The sequence below is a fragment of the Pinus tabuliformis genome, chromosome 6 (genome assembly GCF_031772625.1).
Source record: "Pinus tabuliformis cultivar Carrire ecotype Pingquan chromosome 6, CPIR1, whole genome shotgun sequence".
Classification (NCBI taxonomy): domain Eukaryota; kingdom Viridiplantae; phylum Streptophyta; class Pinopsida; order Pinales; family Pinaceae; genus Pinus; species Pinus tabuliformis.
The window spans coordinates 1,456,094,518-1,456,111,327 of NC_142292.1; positions in this window are offsets into that span (position 1 = coordinate 1,456,094,518).

The window sequence follows — 16,810 nt, forward strand, 5'->3', positions numbered from 1 at the left end:
GTCCATATGTCGGCTTTTTAGTCCAAATGTCGCTTGTAAATGTCCAAGTGTCCAGTGTTTCTGTTCAGTGGTCTGTGTCTTTGTCCGTGTCAAATGTGTTTATGTGCATCAAATGTTCAGTCCAGCAATGGACAGTCTATCAGTGTTATGTAATAGAGTCAGCAGGGGTACAGCGAACCACCCAATTTTGAACACACTCAAGTTGGGTGCTGCAATATGGGCAAGGCCAGGGAGCCTGAGAAAATCCACTTAAACCTTGCCCTCTGTAATCTTTTTGTATATTTGTTTTGTAAAGATAATAGAAGTAGTCATATTCAGAAAAAAAAAAAAAAAAAAAAAAAAAAAAAAAAAAAAAAATACATAAATATTCTTTATGATGTGTGCAACATTTAATTAAGATGAAATGAATATCAATCACAACTTTTAACCTCAAGACATTTTAAGAATTCTGTGAGAACTTTTGTTTTGTCAATAAAACAAGATTTGAAACTCATCCTTATGCTAATCTTGACATATGTTCATTAAGATTTTAGAAATCAATGTTATTTATTCAAAGTCCAAGAATCAGTTTCACATCTAAAGTAATGGTTTTAAGGAAGTCATAAATACTCAATTATACATGTTAATCTAAATTAACTAGAACTCTTACTCAGCAATTGTTTCCTCAACCGTAGTATCCTGAAACTAAACCTTATTATGCAACATTGAGATCAGGAAAGTATCACACTAAATTCATAATAAAAAATGAGAGATGCAATAATAAAACATTCACTATCTATCCTCTATCTACTTCAGCTCAACCTTCATAAAAATACATCCCAAGAAACAATGATATCATTACACTTAAATGACCAGAGCAATGAAAAAGAAATTATGGATGAAATTGAAAATCAGATGATCAAAGCATGAAGCAGAACTATGAAATGAAATTGCAAAGCTATATGAAATCACACTCACACACTATGCAGAAAATAAAATGTAGCAAAATAAATCCTAAGAAGTTTGGGGCAATGAACTGGCTGGTGGGCCCAACCACCTAGCTCGTTGCCCTTGCAGCAATTAAATCACAATATTAGAACATTCAGGAGAGACACAAACATAAAATCAAATGCCAATTTAGATTATTGTTGAATCTTGTTACATTATGACTGAACAAGAAGCACTGAGCTATAGTGGTCCCCTCTAGGAATCATCCCACTCGGCGTGCAGGCTCCTCTTGCACTGCACAATCAAAATCGATCCCTCGTTCTATGACAAATGTGATGTATAGAATACAATTCTCTATTTGGATTAGTGCATAGCCCTGTGTCTTATAGCAATATCACTGCCCAATTACTCAGATCTATGCATACAAGTTTAGAATGGTCGTTGAAACTAATTTGGAGCCAAAACAAGGAAATCCAATTTTGACTAATTTTTGGAGATAAAACAACAGCCCAATACGTTGCTGACAACTATTTGATTCTAAGAGTATTTTTACCATATCACATTGCTGCCAACCACATGGTTCAAACATAGAATGAGAATGGAATGTGCACCTACATATTCATGTTCTTTTAGATATCCCTCTCAATTTTCTCTGCTCGATCTATGTACAGAAGCATATCCAAATCAACGCACAAGCTCTAGTCATAATCTCAAATAGGGATGTTGATGGGAAAGTTTTGATCATAATCTCCTTTACCAGGGTACACACTATCTTTAAATACCAAAGACAAGAATACGAATGCATTTAACACATGGATTCTATCGATCATTCACACCAATCAACTTTTCCAACGAGGCTCAATCTCACAAGAACCACCGAAAGAAGCATCACTACCGTGGCCATAGACCCGACATTCTCCTGTGTACATCGAGATTCTATTGACATGAATTGGAGAAATTCCGCCCGCTATCCCATCATTTTGTTCAATGCCCGAACAATGTTAAACATTGGATTACATTTCTTTCAATGACCGAACATTGCCAAACATTGCATTTCGTGAAATTTCAGCAGCAGAGGGCTTGGAGCTTGAGTTATGTCACACCATAGACTACAGAAGATCAAGAAATGGACATGAAAAGCTGAGAATATTAATATCAAGCTCGACCTCATGGACCCTTGGAATGTCTTCGACCCATTTTTTTCCTATCGTTATTGCTATGAGATAGGGTCAACAATGCAGAAATGAGAAATACATTGGCCATTGTATCGTTTCGGGGACATAATAATTGTTGCAGTGCATATCCTCATCAAAGAGGACCCAACATTTTATATCTAACATCAGCAACGGAAACCTTTACCACTCGAACACCTTCTCCTTAAAACCCACTGAAGCATGAAAGTCGTGGAGGTGAAAACATTGTTTTTCATTACTAGCACAGGAGCTATTGGTACAAGAACTTCTAGTACATGCCACAAAGAGATCCTATTACTAATGAAATTTTCACATTAAATACTTTTCCAATTACCAAAGCAATAAGAATTTATGAATCAATCAATGCACCTCTAACTGCCTCTAGCTAATAGCCCAATAGTGCACAAAAATAATAATAATGACTATAAACACCCAGTATATGCATAGAGTTATTCAACAAAAAGCATGAAAATACAGACAAAACAGAGGCTCAACATTCTCTTGTATCATTAAATTTGTGTTTGATTGTGCTGTTTCAATTATTACTATTTTCATAATTGCTCTTAATTTCACATTGCCTATTTGTTAATTTGAATGCTTTGTTTTGAGTTAGGTTTATTGAGATCATTACATAATAGATTTGTTGTAGTTAATATATTAAAAGTAGTGTGTCTTCTTTCTGTTTCTTGTAGATTATTATATATTTCTATCTCTTTTCTTGAATCGATTTTAGTAGTACGATTATATGGTATTTTGTTTTCTATTACATAGTTCTTGTTCCCTAAGAAATAACTTGATGTTCAGAAGGTTCTGCTTTTTTGTTTTTCCTTCTGAAGCTTCTAGAAGTTAATGTTTTGAATGGTTTCTGAGTTCATTCCTTTTGTATTGCAGGTTTTCTTTTCCATAGGATAATAAAAATTAGTCATACGAACATTTATCTTACACAAATTGTGTCAGTAACCTTGAAATAGAAAAACAAAACCTTGGATTGACAAATTAATGTGTAGTAGTTATTTGGTCCATTTAGGAATAATTAATTAGCTCAACGTCAATTACCTTATATTATAATAGTCTTCAATATTATTTTGTTTAATTTATCCATACAAATCCAATTGTAATATTAATAAGTATGATATCCCTCTTATATTTTTAAGAACAAACTCAAAGGGACACTACCCTTTATGCTTTCAATCGAGAGAGTCCCCTTGCCCCACTTATTCTAGAGAGTCACCATCCCCCTCCTATTCTAGATAGGGATTCACCCTCCCCCTCCTATTCTAGAGATTCCCCCTTCCCCACTTACCCTTACGATTCCCTCTCTCGCTATTGATGTAGAAAGTATTCCATATCCCAATAATATCCACCTTGTCGATCCCAAGGATCAATATGACAATATACCAAATGATGTCATACCGAATCCAACAATAATAACTTTTCCCATGGTATTATTAGATGTTTTTGTCATTAATTACTCTTTCAATTTGATTTTTTTTTGTTTTTTCTCTTATTTTTAATGTTTCCTTTTTTCCTTTGTAGTTAGAAGAGCAAGATGAGAAAGTTTAAATGTACATCTATGAAGAAGTGTTGGAGAAAATTTATTGTAAAATTGGACTGGAGAAAAAAATATATAAAGTTATAATTTCTCAATCTTACCACTTTTTGCAAGTCACTCTATTGTTATTTCATCGCTTTTGTAAGTAATGCTAGCATTATAACTTTTATGCTTTTCATATCGATCATGAATCTATGGAAGTTAGAATAGTGGATGATGTTGGGAAATGATTAGGATAAAATTCAAAGTTGGTGAATGTAAATTCCAAATTTACACTTTGATCAGATATTTTTCTCCTTTTTCTTGTCTTGACTTGATGATTATCTTAGTTTATTATAACAAATATATCATTAACAGGTAACTAATCATCGGATTGCTATTGGTTATGATACTACATAGGAAAAGTTGGGGAATGGAGGTAACGAACTAGACCTAAGATATAGAGCTATGCATTTTGAGTTGAACTTGCCACATAGTTGTTATCACCAAAAAATGATCACCTAGACATTTCTCACTAGGTGGATCGAAATACACCATGTAGATTTAATATTACAATAGTAAAATCCACTTGACACATCGTTTTCACATTCGCTTAAGGTGCGAGTGTGTGAAAATGATGTGTCAAGAAAAGGAACAATGGGAAGGGTAATAGGAACCTGTAGTATCAAGGCAATCAAGCCAACCAAGGTCCTCAACGTAATCCCACAACCCAGCAACAGGCCTGTCAGCCCAAGCAGAACAAGTCTCTTCATACAAACAAAACTTTTGCTTGTTGTGGAGTCTATGGCCATTATAACCATGAGATTTCTCTTTTACCGTTGATGTTGCAAGTATGTTAAGTTCAAGCAACATCTCGAGGATCACAGCCCACTGCTCCTCCTCCTCCACCTGATTCATCTCAAACTGTGATGCTTACCAATCCTTTTACTTACCAAAGATACATAGCTTCCCAACCTCCACAATGCAAAGTAGCTTAACTAGATCCACCATTTGGTCACCCTGATTATCATATTCTTATGATGAATTTTTATGAGGTAAATAACAAGCAACTCAACTTTCAGACATGATCGTGTGAGTATGCCAATCCACCAGCTAATTCAACAACTAAGTCCCAACACAAAGAATTCGTTGAGCCTCTACCATCACCCAATGGTATCTTACATATCCCTCTACCTAAGTTTGAGTTTATTTTAAGATCCCCAAAGGTTCATTATATTGGAATGTTTCTTCTACCATAGTTGCCCATACATATAGCATAGTAGATGATTTGGCACAGTCTCTTGCTGCCATGTCAATGCTAGAAGTTCTCCATACATGCCCACCACAACGAAAAATATCTACTATCTGCTCTAGGTGCCATGGACCCTCAATATGATCAAATTATTGTCTTTCATATTGACAAGTCAAAAAATCCTCCCTTACCTTCATCCGTTGCATTTCAAATTCTAGACTCCATTAGAAACACCACTGTTCAGTGGTGTATCATTGACGAAGGCACATCCACCTATGTGATGTCTACCAATGTTTGGAAGAAACTTGGTTCCCTGACTTATCCCCTTCCACCATTACTCTATGTGCATGGGATGGTCATCCTTTATATCCCCTTGGCTTATACTACAACTGCCAAGTCATAGTTGCTGGCAAGACTGTCTATATTGAAATTGACGGCTTTGATGTCCCCTTAGACTATAACATCCTTTTGGATCGTATTTATGCTTATCCTATGGCAGTTGTCACATCTGCAGTTCACCCTAAGATGTGCTTTCCCTAAAATGGAAAGATCGTCACAATTGATCAGTTGACGTCCAATGATCTGAAAGCCCAGAATTCACCTTAGTCCAACATTTGTTCCATGCGTGATAATAAGACTCTCTCGTCTGTCTCTCTAGGAGTCTATAAAGGTTCCTCTTTTCTTGGTTCCTACTATGGCCCATCATCTATTCCTTATGAGGCTAGCTCATCGAGTGTTTTCCTACTCCAGCCATCGCAGGCCACCCACAAATAGGCTGTTATTCCTTCACAACAGTCTGCACCTCCACAACCTCTTGTGCATGACTCAACTATGTCTACTGGTACAAATCCTCAAGGATCACTTGATTCTTCTAGTATCTCTCCTAATCCATTTCTTCTCGAAACTATTCCCCAAGGCCTTAGCCATTGTGAAACAGTTCCTCTAGGCCATTATCCTTTTGGTCAGATGCCCTTCTTACTCAAACCTCATGGATTTTATTCTACACCTATCATGGCTATGTTGATTTTACCAAATCTTACCTTAGGGATCCCAGTCTGGTACATTGATCCTGCCATAAACACTCCACCTAATTAATTGAAATATTACGCCACTTTGACCCTATTCTAAGGGGTTGTTCCTACCCTTTCCTTTTCTTCAGTTCCACAACAACGTCAATAGGAGCCTTCTCCCATTGCGAAAACATATAGAGAGGGGGCAAAGCCTAAAAGAAGGGAACTCAAGACAGGGCTCCCCCGCAACTCCAACTCCTCCTAAGCCACCAAAGCATCTTCCTCCTTGCCCTTTCTGTGCTTTTGTCGGTCATGCCACCAATAATTGTCATAAACTCCCTCATGTAAAGGATGTGGCCACTGATACCTTTCCTAACTCTAACATTCCATATGTCCATGTTACATTACTTGAGTCCTCTAAGAAGATCTAATCCTTGCGCACAAACCACTATTGTGCTTTGTCTCATAACTATGGACATTATTTCCATCATTGTCCCCATCTCAAATATTTTCGCAATACACTCCAAGTGCTTCATGAATTAGAGAGGTCACTCATAATGAGTGAAATTCTCCTTTACCTATGTATTTTGGTCCCACTTCTACACTAGAATAGGAGGTCTCTACAACACCCATTGTGATCACTCCCCCTGATGTCGAGATGACAGATAATTCTACTACTATTCTCCACTTTTCATCATTCCTGAGATTGATACCTTGGAACTCACCTGATGTCTCTTTCTGTGATTCTGTTGAACCTTCTTCATTGAACACATCAGTCTCAACATCGGTATATCTTCCATCTACTAGTGATATGTCTCTCACTTTTGACGATGTGTATGTGAACCTTGTATTTCATGAGGATTCTTTAGGTAGATATTCTCCATCATGTGGTTCCTCTTGCTTGCGTTTGGGCAAGGGGGCATACTTATTAGATGATCCAGAAAGAGAAACCCTTCCATATCCTCGAAATGCACTCTACCTCAATAAAATTTACCCATAGAATTTCCCATTAAAATGTGTATATATCATTCTTTCTTCTTGCATTTAGGTAGTTTTCATCCCCCAAATTCTTATGCATTGTCTTCTTGTGTCTTTCAGATGGATCGATCATCCACACCTTATATCAGGTTTATCGATGATGCGAGTCTCTTCACCAAGAATCTTTCCTCAGCAACTTGGTCTATGTTCACTCCCTTGGATTTGTTAGTCCACTCCAATGACATTTGCACTGGATTTTCCACTAATACCCTGGATGAATATGACGTTGTGATAGGTTTGTTAGCCAATTCCCTTGATCATCGCATCGTTCACCTTCATGTTTGTCTAGATTCCTTACTACTTGTCATGGAATTAAATGGAATTTATCATGTGCATAATCCTATCCTATTTATAAAATATGTACGAGTTAAGCTTTTGATGCGTGAATTTGAATCCATTTCATTCAATCATATCCCTAGAGCCAAAAGTCACTATGTATATACGATTGAAAATAACATTGTAAATTGGCATTTATGACATGTAAGAAGACATCCATAAACACATGGAAAACCACATCATCCAAATGTGTTTGGAGTCCACTACTTTGAATACATCTGGTATGCCCATATCATACTCCATCTATCCCTACTAGGGGACACACATGCCCCTCCATATCCTCATCATCCTTTGGAGGATCTCATGCTAGTTGGGTTGAGATGCTTGAATCCCTTATTTGAGCACTTGGATCACAATAGTGCTCCACAAAATCCTCCTGATAGGGGGTATCATTCCCACCTTTGCATAAGAGATCAGTCCCCTCCATCACATATGCTGGGGGACAATATCCTGTGCTTGTGGCCATGATGACCCCCCAGTGACCTTCCCACTTTATTAACATACGTCTCGTCCTAGACCGAAATTATCTAGGTATGGTCGATTATCCTTTCATTCCATGGATAGTTTATCCTATGGGTCTCTCCAGCGAGCCATATACACATCGCATATCGTAGATGCTTGATACCATATATTCAAATAATCTACTCTATGTGATACCACACTTACAACCCAACCCCCATGCCTGACTTGATGGTCGGGCATGATTATAGACCACCTCTAGTAGTTCGTTCATGTATTCATTTCTTACCTTCATTCTTCACTAGGAACCATCCTTCAAAGAAGCATTAAGGCCATTTCTAGACAAGTAAGGTCACCTACCTAAAAGCCACAGATCTTGATTGCAATGGTCAATTTTTTTGTTATGATGTCCACAATATTTATGGCCTTCTCATCCTCTCCAAATTTTCGACAACTCACTATGAAAATGAATTGGATTTGCAGGCAAAAAGTGCTTCTATAGGGAAAACCCTACTTTCTTTCATCGCCCATTGCAACCAAACCATAGCTCCATTTGATGAACCATAAGAACCTTTGGAAATCTATCACCAATTTGTATAATGGGTCTCTCTCTTTCTTTGGTAATTGGAAACTTCACCTGTAAGCCATTTTTTCCATGAGGTCTTACTTTTCCACCTCTTAAAAGTGAATCTCTTCATCTGAGCCATCCATACTCTAGTACCACTTTACCTTTTCATTGGTTGATTCACATGTCAATTTCGGTCACGAATAACCATCATTTACTCATGCTTTCATGATCCCGACCTGGCCTCTCCCACGTGGCAACATCATCGAGTCACCCTTATTGAGAGCATTTGAGATGTGTCATCCTTGTGTTTGTGGAGTATGTTTTGAGTCCTCATTTAAGAGCCGATACAGTGTGTTATTTTTCATTTTGTCACATTTATCTCATTTTACTTATATTTTTCCTCTAGTCCTTCTGCTTCATCTTTGTCGTACCCCTGTTTGAGTCATCCACCATCCCCTCTGGAATTGAGTCAGTCGTTGCCCTCTTAACCACTTTTTATTACTCTCTTACAAGAGAATCTTTCAGTTCACCATCCATCTTGTTTCCTTTCATCATTATCGCTGGTGTCAGTCCATCAGTCACTCTACTATATTCCCTCATGCCTTTGTTAAGGATTCCTCATTACCTTAACTCTTGCAGGCTCTCTTATGTCAACCTCAACACATTTATTCTAGAAGAGTGGTATAGAGGGTGGTGTACTTTGGTTCCATATTCCGTCTTTGTTCTGCACCTTAGATCAGGAAAATGGACTCATTATTTCCGTTTGACTTGGTTTTTTCTCACATGCTCAACATCTGCTCCTTATCACACAATAGAGATTCATATGCTTGATGGTTAGGTGATCCAGAGGATTGTCCCAGTGATTCCTGGGTCTGTGTGAGATGTTTCATACCTCATCAGGGGGTGTCCTTTTAGGTATCCCCCCACATGCCAGACTGACCACAGATGTTGATCCAACCTCCAATGCAATTCTGCAGATTTGATGGGTTCGGTTTCAACATCTTGTAGCACCTGCAACATGCATGTGTCCTCGAGATCATCCATTCAGATCTTCAGAGCCCTTTACTATTCAGTAGGGCTTCTTTTGTTGTGATCCCCCCTCCTCATTCCAACTTCAGGAACCTTTTATGTCATGAACTTATATGTTATTGTATTCAGTCCTGGGCTATAATTTTTCTAGGCGCATTATGTAGATGGAATCTATTGTATTATTTTCTGGCCCATTGATGGTACTGTATCATGTATCATATACTTTATAGCTCAGTCCCACATTCCTGGGCTCACCGTTATTTTTTGTATGCCTTTATCTCGGTGGGTATGCGTATGTCTCCCCCGCCTCATTTGAGATGATTTACTACCACATAAGAGGAGACTTCTATCAGTTTTATAGGTCTTGCCCCCTCCACTATTTTTCCGTCCTTGACTTACATCAGTTCTCTCCCTCTATATGACTCCCATTTTGGTGCCTCGTGGAAGTGTAATCTAGAATGTATTTCGTTCATATGATTTTCTCCTAACATTCAGACATGTGGGGGAAATCTCGAATCACCAAAAAATGACCACCTAGTCATTTATCAGTAGGTGGATCGAAATACGTCATGTATATTTAATTTTACCATAGTAAAATCACTTTCAATGTGGAAAATAATTTAGTAAAACACCTTTATTAAGTTATTTTCTTATTTAAATCAAAAAGCCCCATGAGAATAATTAGATAAATCATTATTTATTTAATTTTCTCTAGGAATAATTATTAAATCGTTATTTGAATAATTACTCCTTATCACATTTGACTAAATCCCTTAGGAATATTTAAATAAATCATTTTTAATTTAAATTTCCTTATTTTTGTTATTAGAATAATTATTAAATTACTATTTAATAATTTTTTTCATTTCAAATCTTTCTTGTTTCTTGCAGAATACTTAATAAATCATTTTATTTGTTAATTATTTCTAAATAAAGTCATTTAACCATTTTAAATATCTTTTCCCTTTCTAATAAATATAATAAAGTATTATGAGTAGTTAGTTCTAGATTTGGTTAATAATATTTTATTATTCTCCATTTTTTAGATTAACTCCATTCTTTGCTCTATAAAGGAGGGTTTTTCATTCATTATTCACCATGATCATAATCATTGTCAACATTATCGTGATTTTTCTTGAGCTCCCATTTTGAGTTCTTCACTTTTGTTTGGGTTTTTCACACATTGAGAGAGAGAATCAATTTCTGAAGCATCAAGGATATCAAAGAACCCATCCCACGAAGGGGGACTTACAGACCAATTTGTAGATCTCCTTCACTACTTGTTATTAATAAATGGTTTATTCATTTAAAATAGTATTTCCAATTGGGTTATTATATTAGATACTTTATATTGTTGCTTTATGTTTTGGATTATATATTCTTTTACTGTAGGTTTCCTATTTGTGTTTCAAATCTAAGACGACAACAACCATAAACTTGTTATTATGGTCACTTTCCACATAGTGACTTAAGTGAAGTATTTTTGGTACACCTTGCAATAATTTTTACACTAACAATAGTAGAATAAAATATATACATAGAATGCACATCATGTTATAGTATGTGCATGAATTAGGTTGCAAGTGTAGAGGTGTAAGGATATGGTGATGGGAAAGATTGTCTCTAGCAAGTGACCTAGAATATCAATTCTCTTTAGTAAGTTCAAAAAATTATGATGATTGTATTCTCATACACCCATGAAGCACAATAGGTTTAAAAATCTATGAGGGGAGAATGACGAAATGTGAATGATACACATTATTATTTCTTGTTATCCTTTTCGAGGAGGCTTCCCAAAATGTCTTGTTCTGCAATACTTCGAAACAAACACTATACTACTACTATTTGTAAAATTTTTATATATAATGCTAAATTTTAACATTAGTGTAATTGATTTATCTATTTATCTATTTTGTTTTCTTATTTTGGAGGTTATAGTTATGTTCAATTAATTTTTCATGTTTATGGAAGAAATTATTAGTACCTACTTAATTTTGCTTTCACTGTAAATGATTTCATGTTGTTGTGATACTTAAAGCATTTTATTTATTTATTTCGGCTAAAGTTTCTATTTTTTATTAGATATGTTATCTAGGTTTCCAAGTAACGGTGTGTTGTTATTGCAATAAAGGGGAAGTTGATACTTTTATATTATCATATTAATAATATGAAATCAATAATTTTTTGTATGTTTGTTTTCTTTCCAAGATTTAATGATGCCATGAATGATTATATTTTACAGTATTCCACCAAAATCTTCCATTTATATTTCTTTGCCTTATATGGAGCTAAATAATATGACATCACTTACACTCAAGAAAATATTTCAATATTCAATGACTAAATTCACCACCAATCTTTCTATAACCAAAACTATTGAATAATACTTTGAATAAGGATCGACAATGTATACTAAAATGTTATTAGTTGACCTATAATTTGAACCACTTGATCCAATAGTTGAAGTATAATATTTAAAGTAAATTCTAGATCTAATTTGTGCAATCAATATGTAATTTATTTTCTAAAACTTCTATCATAAGTATAGCAAAAGATAGAAGTAATTTTTAGTTAATAGACCCCAAAAAGGTATATTTAGAGTTAATTATTTAAGCAAGACCAATATCATAATTCATTTATTCCTTTCCCTAAGTGGTTAGATACTTGGAATCAGTAGCATAGACTATTATAGGATAAGTAATAACTTATATACTAGCACAATCAATAGAATTAGTAGAACCATCAACAATAAAGGAAAATACATAGCTTTTCGAGAGAAAAGAAAAGCTATAAGCAAGGGAAGAAGTGTTAGAGGAAGTACTAGTTATTGACTCATCAAGGTTACTAGTATTAGAGTTGGAAGCACCAATGTAAGCATAGCATGAAGCATGCAGATTAAAGATAAATACTAAGGATACATGCACCACAATTATAGATCAAGAGTAGGAATATGACCTTGGTGAATCACATGGTTAACTATAAATAATTAAGATGGAATTATCGTCTCTAATGATACAATCATTATCAAATACATTGAAATTGGCATTAATGCTTGCTTTTTTTACTATGCTACTTTGAGGTATAGTTTGTTTTTGTCTTATTCTTCATATAAACAATTCAAATTTCCACTACTTGTTTTCATGGTTATGTTATTAATTTTATATTTTTTTATTTAGTTATACTGAGTAGGCTACATTAAAACATGAATATGGTTTAACTAGGAAAGTTGTTAAGAGAAATTGTGCATTTTTGCCTAACTATGATTTTCTTGATTTCTCTATTTGAATATTTAACTTCATTAAATACTCAAATACTCAATAACTTTAGCTGAAGTAAATAATCTTCCCAATTTATTATTGACATATCAACCAAACTATTGAATTCTCTTCCCTAGTCCATTGTTACTAACTACACTTGTTGAGGTTCATTCCTAGTCATCCTACTCAACTAAACGATCAACTAATTGATCTCTAGTTAGGAAAGATTGTATAAAAATAGTACAACACTTTAAAAAAGATGCAGCAAAGGTAGGAGCCAAAACTAGGGAATTCGGAATTATGCATTCTCATAAACTTGACTTGATTTTCTCTCAAGTAGACACTCTCAATAAGATCAATCCTATTTCCCCTTAGTTATTAAGTAATATGTTGAAAAACCAATCATGATTCCATGTTGACAGTGTGATGGATTTTGTAACCTTGGTGAACATAGGCCAGTTAGCTACTTAGATGGGCCATCTAAATATTAATTCTAGTTCCTTGACTACTATACCCTCCACTTCATATCCTTGTTCTCTTGTTCAAACCTCTAGGTTGAAATCAATGTATTCCATTCCCTCAAAGATTCTTTAGAAATTTGGAGTTAATAAGAAGAGGAACAACGAAAATAGAATTTCCAAAAATGAGCAGGAGGGTCCTTAGACTAAACATACCATTAGGGGTAGTACAAAATAAGAAAAGAAAAATAATCAATTTCCTTTCAAGACTTTTTGTGGAGGAACATATTACTCATTAGTTCTCATAGATGGATGATATTCATTAACATTTTACTTAGTAGAATCTTTATTTTCATCTTGCTATCCTAGTGAATCCTTTTTGTTATGCAACTAGCTCACAAAATACAAGAAGAGATAGATCAGCGACTTCAAAATCAGCCTCTTCGAGGGGGCAACCTCCTTTACATTACACAAATGAAAAATTCTTGGATGATACAAATGAAAAAAACTCCTTTCTATATATAGAAGTTTAAGGGGTAACAATATAATCAAAGCCGAAATAACAATAATAATATAAGGGCACAACAATAACATTAGTGGGCTTCTATGAGGCACAATAATAACAATATGGGGACAACAGTGTCACAACAATGACACCAAGGGATACAATGACAATAGTAATGGGGGAATCACTAGTATCATAGGTGCATAACATGCCCCTCTCCTTCAAAAAAAGGTTTTCCTCAATGCGTGAATAGTTTTGGATGCTTCTGTATAAAATTCCCATCCTCCCATGTGGAATCTTCAATGGGTAAGTTCTTCCACTTGATGATATACTATGAAATTGATCGATTTCGTAGCTATCGAGTTCTTATTTTTGTGACTGCTTCAAGTTCCAATATATTTTTTCCTTCCTCGTCAAGTTATGGAAATATTGTTTGAACTGGGGGCTTGCCACCTATAGCCTTCTTTAAGCATAAAACATGGAAAACTAGGTGCACTTGAGAAGTTGCAGGAAGTTCCAATTTGTATGCCATAGTACCAATATTTTGCAACACTTTGTATGAACCATAATACTTTGGTGATAATTTATTATCCTTCTTAGCTTACTTGAGGGACATTTATTTATATGGTTGTAGCCGTATAAATACCCAGTCACCTACGTCAAAACCTATTTCACTGTGATGTTGATATACCTGTTGTTTCATTCTATTATGCGCCAAAGTGAGGTTATACTTTAAGAGTTGGAGAACTTTTTGTTGATGCTCGATGTGTCTTAAATATGTTGTGATGGATGGTGGATGATATCCATAAAGTACCATAAATGAGGTCTTTTTTGTTGCAGTATGGAAGGAAGTGTTATACCACCATTCAGCAAGAGGCAACCATTTGACCCATTGTGTTTATTTATCAGATACAAAACAATGAAGATATCCTTCCAAACATTTGTTCACTATCTTAGTTTTCCCATCAGATTGAGGATGATAAGATGATCTATGAGCTAACTGAGTACCAAGATAAGCAAATAATTTTGTCCAAAAAATTCGTGTGAAAATGTCTATCGCTTACAATAATCTCTGGGTTTCCATATAGCTTTTCAATTGTTTCCATAAATATAGTAGGAGTTGTAATTGTTTTTATTGGATGAGATAATTTACAAAAGTGTGCATACTTCATGAGTCTATCAAATATCACCATGATTGATCTAAAAATGGGGCTAGAAAGGCTTCTTGTCTCTTACAAGCACCTCTCCCACTTCCAAAGCTTAAATATTCCGAAGTCTTTATGATTAACCAATATGGAATTAAATATGTGCTTGAAAATAAGTGTTGCACAAAAATTGTCACCTTGACATTCTGCAATCTGTGTGAGTCTATCAAAACTCATACTTTCCGCCTTTGCAAGTCTTAAGCCTCAGTTCTTCATATCAAGCCTTGAAAATAAGAGAAAGCCCTTAAAAGTCTCTAAAACACTGGTTTTGCACTTTCTCTTAGCATTACTTGCGGTCACGCACCTAAAGGTCATGTCCCCTGCGTACCTGACCACTTTGTATCTATGTAATGGGTTCAGACCCCTGTAAAAGTCTAAAAGGCACAAGTACATTCTTAAAAACACACTTTCAGTTATTTCTGGAAGCTTCTAGAAGGAATCTTGAGGTGGCAAGTTTGCTCCCTTAAGGTTCATGTATCCCATACCTTAAGTAGCTAACCCCTTGATGTGAGGAGCTTATCCCTTTGAAGGAGGACTCTATCCCTTCATAGGTGAACCTGTAACCTCCTTCCTTTGAACTATAAAATGAAGCATTGGGCTGGTTACTTGGGGGGTTGAAAGCTGAATATTTTTGAGGTGAAATGTTGCTGGAACTTAGTCTTCCTAATTGAGCTTTTGTAAGGAAAGATTACATACCTCTTTGATCTCATTTGGAAGAGAGTGAGGCTTGTCAAAGTAGAGGAGATTCCTATTTCGTACCCTGGGGAAAGCTTGTACAACATCAAGGCACCAAAAGTTGTAAAGTTCTTCTATTTTTAAAGTTAAAACAATCAAGTTTATTTTTCTCAATAAGCTATGTTTTATGGTTTATTTTATGAACTCCTTGATCATCATAATGAACATGATTTATTATATTAGCTATGCAGGTGTTATTTGATGTGTGCTTGTTTGTGATTGCAGGTTCTTGAAAGGAAACTCTTTTGGATGGTTGAAGCATGGCTGCCATAAACTAGCATTGGACTTAAGGTAGGGTCTAAAACACCTCTTTAGCTTTTATTAATGAATCGCAATATGTTTAGAGAAAGGTAGATTTTCTTTTCCTACTTGTTGCTAGATATTTGTTGATACTAGGGAGATTGGCCTGTTTTGCAAGAACGATTTATCCGGCCAACAAATTGGAGAAATAGTAAAAGAACCAATAAATATAGAGGATAATCTTCCTAATACATAGTTGTTTTCAACCAGAGTAGTAGATGAGAACTTCGCTGATATTATTCAGTTCATAGCCCCTTTAGAATACACCACACAATAGAGTTTTCACTCATAGCAGGGAATTTGTATAAATTGGGACCATATTAAATACTACACAATTATGTTCCTAAGAACGAAAGATAGATAATTTTGACAAAATCTCATAGTGGCGCAGTTGGTGGACATTATATAGGGAAATCCACTACGTAGACAAAAATATGTAAAGGAATAATGTCGAGCTTGTGATATCTGCCAAAGAACATGAAAACCTTCAAGAATATATGAAATTCCACTAGTACCATAACTACATTGAATGAGAAAGATCTAATATAATCATAGGGTTTCAAATTGAAATCCATTATAAAATCCTTGCCCCACTTCATATTTTACACTTTTCTATCTAGAGAATTCAGTTTGAGAATTTTCAAGCAAGTGTGATGTTGTATGTCTAAAATAATTTTCGAAGAATTTCTAGAGAGTTTGCATAGAAATGGCTAGTAGGCATCATGGAAGCACAGACTGGTAAATCCATAGCATCAAGTGTACCTATCTCCGCAAGGCATGCAACTTATCTAGGAAAACAAATAGCCATAGAAAAATAGCCATAAATATGACAAGGAAAGAGACCAGCTGAAGCCTCTGGAGTAGAGCTAAGGACATCCCCAAGAAATAAGGTAGAGAAAGAGCAGTGGACAAAGAACAAGAAACATGAGAAACCTACGGAGAAGGGGAATAAACTAGTGCAATAGAAAGAAGAAAAACAATTGCATGACAATGAGGAGGAAGTTGAG